At 33.6% G+C, this 9,093-nt stretch overlaps 1 protein-coding gene and 1 non-coding gene across 2 annotated transcripts in view; both read left to right on the forward strand.

The window, feature by feature from the left end:
- Positions 1-9,093, forward strand: part of LOC102468869 (kelch-like protein 1) — a 244,376-nt gene that overhangs the window by 174,628 nt on the left and 60,655 nt on the right. The window lies entirely within an intron of this gene.
- Positions 7,258-7,398, forward strand: LOC114005528 (U4 spliceosomal RNA). The gene has a single exon (XR_003547374.1). It is a non-coding gene; the product is annotated as a U4 spliceosomal RNA (small nuclear RNA).

Here is a 9,093-nt window from a genome sequence, read left to right on the forward strand (position 1 = left end):
AGAAAAAATAGAAGAAGTAAGACATTGTGGGACAAAGAAATGGTTTATTACCTGTTGATGATAATACATGTAGTATTCTCAAATGGACTGGTTTGAAGTGTATTTCATGTTAGGTAAATTATTTTTACAAGCTTAATAATGTAAAGTAATGGAATTTATTTTTAAACATTAATTAATTAATTAATTAAATGACAGTCATGCCAGCCCCTAGCCTAGTGCTTTAGGGAGCTGGATCTCACATGGCCTATTTTACAGTGTAAGACCCAACCCCAGTGGCTTGAAAAACGAACCAGGCATATATGACAGCATGCCAAAAAGGACAGGGAAATGGAGAAAGGACTGTGGCATGACTACAACCCATTAGGGGGTGATTTCTCCCTCTGGCTCTCTCTGTCAAGTAAACATGCTTGAAAGTGGGGGAGGGGTGAAAAAGGGAAGGAAAAAGAAGAAAGGAAGGAAAGAAAGGGAGAGACAAAAAGAAAATAAATGACAATCACAATCACAGTGCTAGTTGTATTTTCCCCCTTTCACTCCCAGGGAGATTTACAGGACTGTAGAAGAGCACTGACAGCACTGAATATTATCTACCAATCTATCCTATCTATCTACTTTTAAAAATATCTCTGTTGGGACCAGCAGTGAGCGTAATGACTATGTCGCTGGACTCCCATGTAGGCTACCATGGTTCGCATCCCGAACCCGGTGGTTTAAAACTCACGCCGGATGTGTGTGCATGAGTGCCCAAGATCCCGAGAGGAGAGTGGAGGAGAAGGGATTAAGGTGTGGCCATCCCCCCGGAGGGTGATTTTTCGCTTTCTGTCTCTCTGTCTCTCTCTGTCTGTCTGGCAGTGCACGCACCCTATAGCAAAAACCTCTCCAAAAAAAAAAATTACTGTTTATTTCTTCTGATTGAGAGAAAGAGAGAGAGAGAGAGAGAGAGTAAACGACATATAGAGATGCAACTACACTCCAATAGGGTCTTCATCCATTCCCAGCCTCAGTCATCCAGGATTCTGGACACTCACCATACCTGATATGTACAGGGAGATCTTGGGATACAAATCCACGACCTTTCCATGTAGCTTCAGCATCATGGAGTGTAGTGTTACTGCAGTGACACCACTGCTGGACTATACATCTGCTCACTTAGCTATTCACCTGTCTATATCTGTATCTCTCTATGCCTAAATTTATATATACCTTTTTTTTATTTTTAGTGCTGTTAATTTTTAAAATTTTTTATTATCATCATCATCTTCTTCATATTACATTGGATTACATATAACTTTACAGTGTATGACATTGTTTTTTCAAAAGGGAATGCCATGCATGTCAGTCAGTACAGAGACATTAATCTTCCCACTTCAACATTCAATATCTTTTCTATGTTTTCCCCAATCATTATTTTTATTATTCTAATTATTTTTTAAAACAGTATATCTTTCAAAGTTTCAATAATTTAGATGAATAATACCTCTAAAATGCATAGTCCAAGCAACCAGAAAAACGAATCTTTGAAATTCTGTATTACACTTTATAATTTCCTTTATCTAAAATAAAAAGATGGTTACAATACCATCCATAGGCAAAGGAAAAAAAAAAAAAGCAAAGCTAATGAGAACAATGGGCATGAAGAGACAGAAAAGAAATGGCTGAGTCAACTAAAGGGAAGGAGAATGAAACTGGCATTAGGATTTTCTGTCTCAATCCTAGAAAATAATGAGAGCGTACTTCCAACTTCTATCGGCAAAGGTTTCAATTTATGCCAAGTCAAACTATTTCTTCAGTCAAAGGGGAGGCAAAAAGACATTCATTCACTCTACTAATCTCAGCAAGACTATGAGCCTCAAAATCCCTTCCCACAGATTTAAGATTTGGGGGGGAAATAGAGCTTCTCAAGAAGAATAAAAATTTTGGTGTTACGATTAAAAAGTCCTCTTTCACTGTCAGGAACAATAGAGAATGAATTGTTGGGCATACAAAAGTACTTGATCTGGTTGGAGTAGTTATTAGATCATCTCTTTGAGAAAGGGGAAAAATACCTAAACGCTCCTCCTACAAGGACTTGTGTAGTTCTAATATGTCACTAAACTGCCCTCTTTGTTGCTTAAGTTTGTTTCATCTACTTCTATTTCTGGCCTGTATACTAGGTTGGAATTAAATTACTAAAACAATCTGGGAATGCTCTTTATAGAACAGAAGGCTACATAGGGGTGGTGTTTAGGACACTGCTTATTTGTATTCAGAAAAACTCACCTGCCAGGGAAACCAAATAAATGAGGTTTCAGAAACTGCATGAAAGAAATGTTATGTCAAAATTAAAATATCAAATAATAGTCTCAACACAATATTAAGTATTTGACTAATAAAATTTTTTGAATGTATCTATGAAAAAAATTCCTTAGTGACATTTGTTATCAGTGTTTTTCCTAGCTTTTATTATGGAAATAATACATACAGTAAGTAACAAATGGGCTGAAGAAAATATCAGTATAATACTGATTTATTCATTTGTGATATAACCCATTAAACTAAAAAAAATCTCATTTTAGGCTGTCAGTTTTCATTGTTTCAAAAGGAATACCTGCCTCAGCGCAGCCACTGTTTTTCTAATTATTTCAGTATATGTTTGTCCTCTTCATGTCTCTTTCACTTAAGAAATAGCATTTCTTACTAGCCAAAGACAACTTATGTTTCTTTAAAAGGATCTCCCTTCAAAGATTAGAAGTTTTCCTTTTCTTAAAAAAAAAAGAATTTTATTATCAGCATAATCTTTTTTATATTACATAGGATTGCATATAACTTTACAGTGTATTACATTGCTTTTTCAAAAGGGAATGCCATGCATGTCCGTCAATACAGAGACATTAATCTCCCCACTTCTGGAAGTTTTCATGAGGAAACAAAATTGAAATCTGCTCACTCTGTATACACTATCAGATCTTAAAAAATGATTCAATGGAAAGAGAAAAGAAGAGCAATAGCTTGGAGATACATATGAAAGATTTAATTCTCTTCATAACATACATTCAAATATACATATTCAAGTTACATATAGAAACAGACCAATAATTTTCAGTACTTACACATATTTGACTTATAAAATAGGTAAAATTATAAATAGATCGTCAGTCATGAAAACAGGTTGTTAGAGCAGATAGCTTACCATCTTCAGTTATAGGTTAAATATTTGAGTAAACAGAAAATTATAATAATGACATATTTCTTGTTACTTATGCAAATATAAATAATCATTTTTATGTATTATACATATACCCATATTTTGAAAAATATGTTGGAAATTTTATTTACTTTCTCTTTTATCCCTTCCTCTTGGATATATCATAAACACACCTCAGTATTCTCAACCAAAGCAAAAGAAAAAAGAAGTAAAGACAAACAAGACCCTTCTCAGTAGAATGTTATCTTTTTTTTCTAATTTATAAACTCCAAACATCAACAAAATCCTATATATATTTTGTTGTCTGCGGACAAAATGAATGTTACTTGTTGAATTCTTAGTTTAGATATTCCATGGTGTAGTTTTATTGAGCTTTTTCTTGTTCAAAAATGTTTATTACAGACTTTCTAAGACTGGAAATGTCACTATTAACTAAGGAAAGTATAAACATGCAGAAACAACTTATTTTAGTATTAAATATGCTAGTTATACGTATTAGCAATAAAATTATCCATTCACAAACATTTTGACCCTTATTGTCCTGTAATAATCCATCTTTTAATCTGTTACACATTTCTGGAAGTGAGATTTTGTGCCATAAAATGTGTGATTAATCCTCAACATTATCTCTTTGTAATCTGTAGATATCTCTATTCTTTAAAAAGTCCAGAACTGTTTTATGTGTGTACAAGACATTATATTTAAAATATTAAATAGTATTCTACAACAGAATAGGAATTAATGGACTAAATAGAAGATTCTTTTTACAACACTTAGCTTTTAAAAGATACTTAAGACTCATAGTGAACTAGACTTTTAAAGTAGATACTGATTCCAAATACTAACAGTTTCCTCTTTATGTAACCTTTTGAGAGGTATAATGTTATATCTGAGGTATTAATTTTATCTTCTTGACCAACTGGTCAATTTTTGTCCCAAGAACTGTGTAGATGATATGACTAACTAGATTTTTTTCCTATGAGTTAAAAATTAGAAAGTCTAGAACTAAATTCCCAGTTCAATGGTAACAAATGTGTAAGCAATTATAAGAACTCTCACATTTGGGTGCATTTTAAACTTCCTTACTTATTTTGTTTTCTTCTTTAGCATCTATATTTAATCAAAAAATTCATCTATATTTTATAAATTTTCAATTACCTTAATTTTTTCAATCATAACATGGAGTATAAATATTATTAAACTAAAGAGAAGCCTAGCAAATGAATCAAGTTAAATATGCAAAGATTTGTATAAGAACGTTCATCACTGGGACTGGCAGATGGTCAAATGGTCGCATTGCTGGACTGCCACGTAGTCGACTGTGGTTCGAGTCCCAGAACCAATGACTTAAAACTCATGGTGGGCACGTATGTGTGTGTGTCTGTGTGCCCAAAATCCTAAGAGGAAAATGGAAGAGAAAGGATTGCAGCATGACCGTCCCCCCAGGGGTTATTTCTCACTTTCTGTCTCTCTCTGTCTCTCTGGCAAGCACAGGTGCCCTATAGCAAAAAAATCTCTCTTTAAAAAAAAAAAAAAAAAGAAAGAAAGTTCGTTGCTAAGTCATTCCTTTATTCAACTAATATTAAAGTTACATTACAACACACTATAACACTCAGAATATGAAAATACACAATAAACCATAGTTAAAGATGTATACTTAAGTAGAGAATACAGGTAAATTATAAGCAACCAGAGTTGTAAAGAGTTTACGTACAATGACTAAGAATGCTGGATCACATTATTTTAAGTCTCAATGGATTGGAAATGGAGAGGCAATGCATTGACTGAACCATCTTATTATTTATCTAATAATTAGACAAAAAACATTTCAAACAAAGAAGCAATATTTGTGAAAATACAAATGTGAAAAGAAGAAAAGAACATTTCAGACAAAAAAACATTTGTGAAAATACAAATATGAAAAGCAAGGATAGCATACAGGAATTTATAAAAAGTTCATAAAAACGTGTAATTTGAAAAGCTATGCATTGATTTCAGGTGTTTCTGTTTGTTTGTTTCTTTGTTTTTTACTGAAAGAAACTTGTACAAGGGCCAGCAGGTGGTTAAAGGCACTGGACTCTCACATGGCTGACTGTGGTTTGAGTCCCAGATCTGGAGGTTTGCTTTCTCTCTCTCTCTCTCTCTCTCTCTCTCTCTTTCTCTCGGTCTCTGGGCAAATTAAAATAGATAAATAAATAAATAAATAAATTTAAGTAAAATAACCCTTTAAAAAACATTAAATAATTAAAATATTTAAATAATTTGTACTTCCATTTTTCTTTGAACTTTTGGAAATATACATTTATTGGGATATAAAATAACAAACATTACTGAAAAACAATAAGACTGAATAATGTTGGATTATTTCATGAAAATATATTTGAATAACAAATTTAATTTTTCATTTTCAGTTGCCAATATGAGAGGTATATGGAGAATCTCTATAATCTCACTTTATGATACCATTCCCATAAAAATTTTTAACTTACTGATAAATATTTATTTGGAAATAATTTCTTGCTCATAATTGGCCTTATACACTTAAAGATAACACACATTTCAAATAATATATAGACTCACTTAACATTCTTTTTTCATTGAATAAAAGTTATTAGGTTTTATTTCAGTAAACATGAAAGCAATCTAGTCGCTCAAATAAATCACACAGAAAGAACTAGTAATAGAGAATGAAAAATATTAATTCAATTACAGGAGGTTCACAAGTTCAGACCTTGTAATTTGGTTTCAAATGCTAATATATTGCTTACTTTTACTTTCTCTGGATAAATAATTTTATTTTATATTTTAGCTTCACTTGTATATGTCTTTAACTTGAATGATCATACAACCCATTCAGGTCTCAATTTAAAATGCACATTACAGGACCAGCAGTTAGCACAAGGGCTATGTCATTGGACTCCCATGTAGCCGATTGCAGTTCGAGTCCTGTAACCAGTGGCTTAAACTCACGTTGGGCGCATGTGTGTGCGTGCCCAAGATCCCAAGAAGAGAATGGAGGAGAAGGGATTGGGGTATGGCCATCCACCCAGGGGGTGATTTTTCGCTTTCTGTCTCTCTGTCTCTGTCTTTCTAGCGAGTGCACGCACTCTATAGCAAACACAGCTCTGAAATAAATAAATAAATAAATAAATAAATAAATAAATAAATAAATAAATAAAATGTTATGCTGAAAGTTTAATAGAAAATTTCTTCAGATCTGATACTTTCCACCTCAATGTGCAGGTGGTTATGAAATTCTAAAGCAATCAAAACAAAATTTCATGTAGACTAATAAACATTTAAACCTCGAGTATACCTAAGAGAATATTTATTCGGGAATCTCAATTTTGCAAATAAGAAAAACTGAGGACTAGAAAGATTAACTAACTTGTTGAAATTTATATAGCTCATTAATGGCAAAACTTCATTTGGAATTCTCCACAGATTGGAGGTTTGTTTTGCTTTGCTGTTTGAATTGATTTTCTACCCCACTATGATTATTTGTGTATTGCTATTTCTAGCAACATATCAAGTTCATTTTTCTCTGTATGATGAGTCAAAGAGCAAAGCCTGATTATGTAGGGTTTAAAAATGAGACTTTTCCTAAGAAAAATAAAAAACACAATTGCCATCTAAATTCATTGTGAGAGCCTTTTCCTGGGTCCTGGAAGAAGTCAGTGAGTGAAGGATCCTCAATCTTTTTTTGAGAGAAGTTTCTGCTATAGGGCGTGTCTGCACACCAGAGAGAAACAGAGAGACAGAAAGCAAGAAATCACTCTCCAGGATGGATGGGCACACTACAATCCTTTCTCCTCCATCCTTTTTTTGGGATGTGGGGCATGCATGCACAGGCATCCGGTGTGAGTTTCAAGCTTCTGGGTCTGGCTGGAACTCAAATCATGGTTAGCCATGGGGGAGACTCCAACCCAACGCCTTAACTGCTACACCACCTGCTTGCCCCAGCATTCTCCGTCTTAAGCTTCATTAGCATGACAAGCAATATGCTTTCAATGAGCAAAACCATCATCCTTTACTCTCAGACCATGTTTTGTGTTAGTCAATAAATTAGGTAGTTCAGCTTTGAGCAGTGGGAGTATCATAGCCAATGAGGTTTATCCGAGGCGCAATTATTGCTAATTGAAAACTTTTCCCAATACCCCGCCGTGAAGTCTTGCAATATAGTCGGCATTGGCAATTTTTGACAGTCTTTACGGAGACTGAATAATCACGGTTTTAAAGAAAGATACTCCGAGGACCAGCAATTAGCATAATGGCTATGTTGCTGGACTCCCACGTGGTCGATCGTGGTTCGAGTTCCAGACCTGGTGGCTTAAAACTCACGCTGGGCGTGTGTGCATACGTGCCCAAGATCCTGAGAGGAGAATGGAAGAGAAGGGATTGCGGTGTGGCCATCCCCCCTTGGGGGCGGGGGGTTTCTCACTTTCTGTTTCTCTGTCTCTCTGTGTCTGTCTGGCGAGCTCACGTGCCCTATAGCTATAACCTCTCCTAAAAAAGAAAAAAAAATAGGTGGTTTAATATATTTTTCTTTTTAGGAGGATTACTGAGTTATATTACATATAAATTCACATCCCATTTAAAAGTGTATATATACAGTTTATCATTTCTTTAAAATGTGGGTGTTTTCTTACAATGTAAAATAATATAAGCATCATGGGCTATATTTTTAGGCTCTACATTCATTAAGCTTAAATATTTAAAATTAATTTGTAAGTACCCAACTGAAATTGTGTGGATATGCTTACTTACGATGTTTACTTTGATAAAACATCTCTAAGTCATTAGAACCAATGTTTACATAAGTGTACAGGTTTGTGAATTACTTACATGTGTCATGTCACCAAACATTTATAAAAATCTTTCTCATGGTTGATGTCATAACACTAGTAAAATCCTCTTCCTTGATACTTTGTTAATGTACTATTATGAAATTTTGCCCTATATATCTTTAGATATCTAGAAAAAATTATTTATATAAATTACTCAAAAATTATATCCTGATGAAAGTAAGACAAAAGACATTTTTTGTATTTTTCGGTGAAACCAAATAAAACTTTCTTTTGTCTTTATTGGAATCATACTTGGTAGAATGTAAGCCTTAATAGGATATAATTCTAGATTTTTGTAGTCTGATATCTTAAACCCTCAACATATATAGGTAATCAAATAATTTAATAATTTTAATGAAAATAATATGCCCTATAAATTTGAAGGTATTGATAGCAATAGTTACTAATTACTCCTGTAATTATTTTTGTATTAGTAGATATTTATCTTGTTTTTAATTTGCTAGTGGGTGCATGTAGTCACTGGAAATAGAATGAGAGCCAGAGAAAGGAAGTGAAAAGACAGCCTTCATGGGGCATAATCATGTTATAATCACTTCTCCTTTTCTCCTTTAGGAATTTTGACCATATCAAGCACTCATGTCAGGGTGCCTTCCAAATTTCTGGATCCAGGACTCAAACTGTACACTTGGCCATGGAAGATCCATCTGCCTAAACTATCATGCCACTGGCTGACCCTAGACATTTATTTCCATAAGACACATATCAGATAAATATTTTATTCCAATAGTCATGCTTTTGAATCCCTTGTACCTATTTTTCATAGCACTTGAACAGCAGTGCAGACTTACTCTGCTTCTTTAGAGATTATTTGTGTAACAAAGCAAACATCCCAAGACAGCAAATAATTAGGCATGACTCCATTAGCAACACCATGTACAGGGATTTAGTCATTAGTAGAGGTTGATCTACTAGTATCCTTTTCACATTTCATCACTCAGCACTCTCAGGAAAATATTTAAACCAAATGAATTTTTTTTTCTTTGCCCAGTAAAAAAAAAAAAAAAAAAAAAAATACACTTCAGATTTTACAACTACACAAAAGTG

The sequence above is a fragment of the Tupaia chinensis genome, unplaced genomic scaffold (assembly GCF_000334495.1).
Source record: "Tupaia chinensis unplaced genomic scaffold, TupChi_1.0 Scaffold143943_1, whole genome shotgun sequence".
NCBI lineage: Eukaryota > Metazoa > Chordata > Mammalia > Scandentia > Tupaiidae > Tupaia > Tupaia belangeri.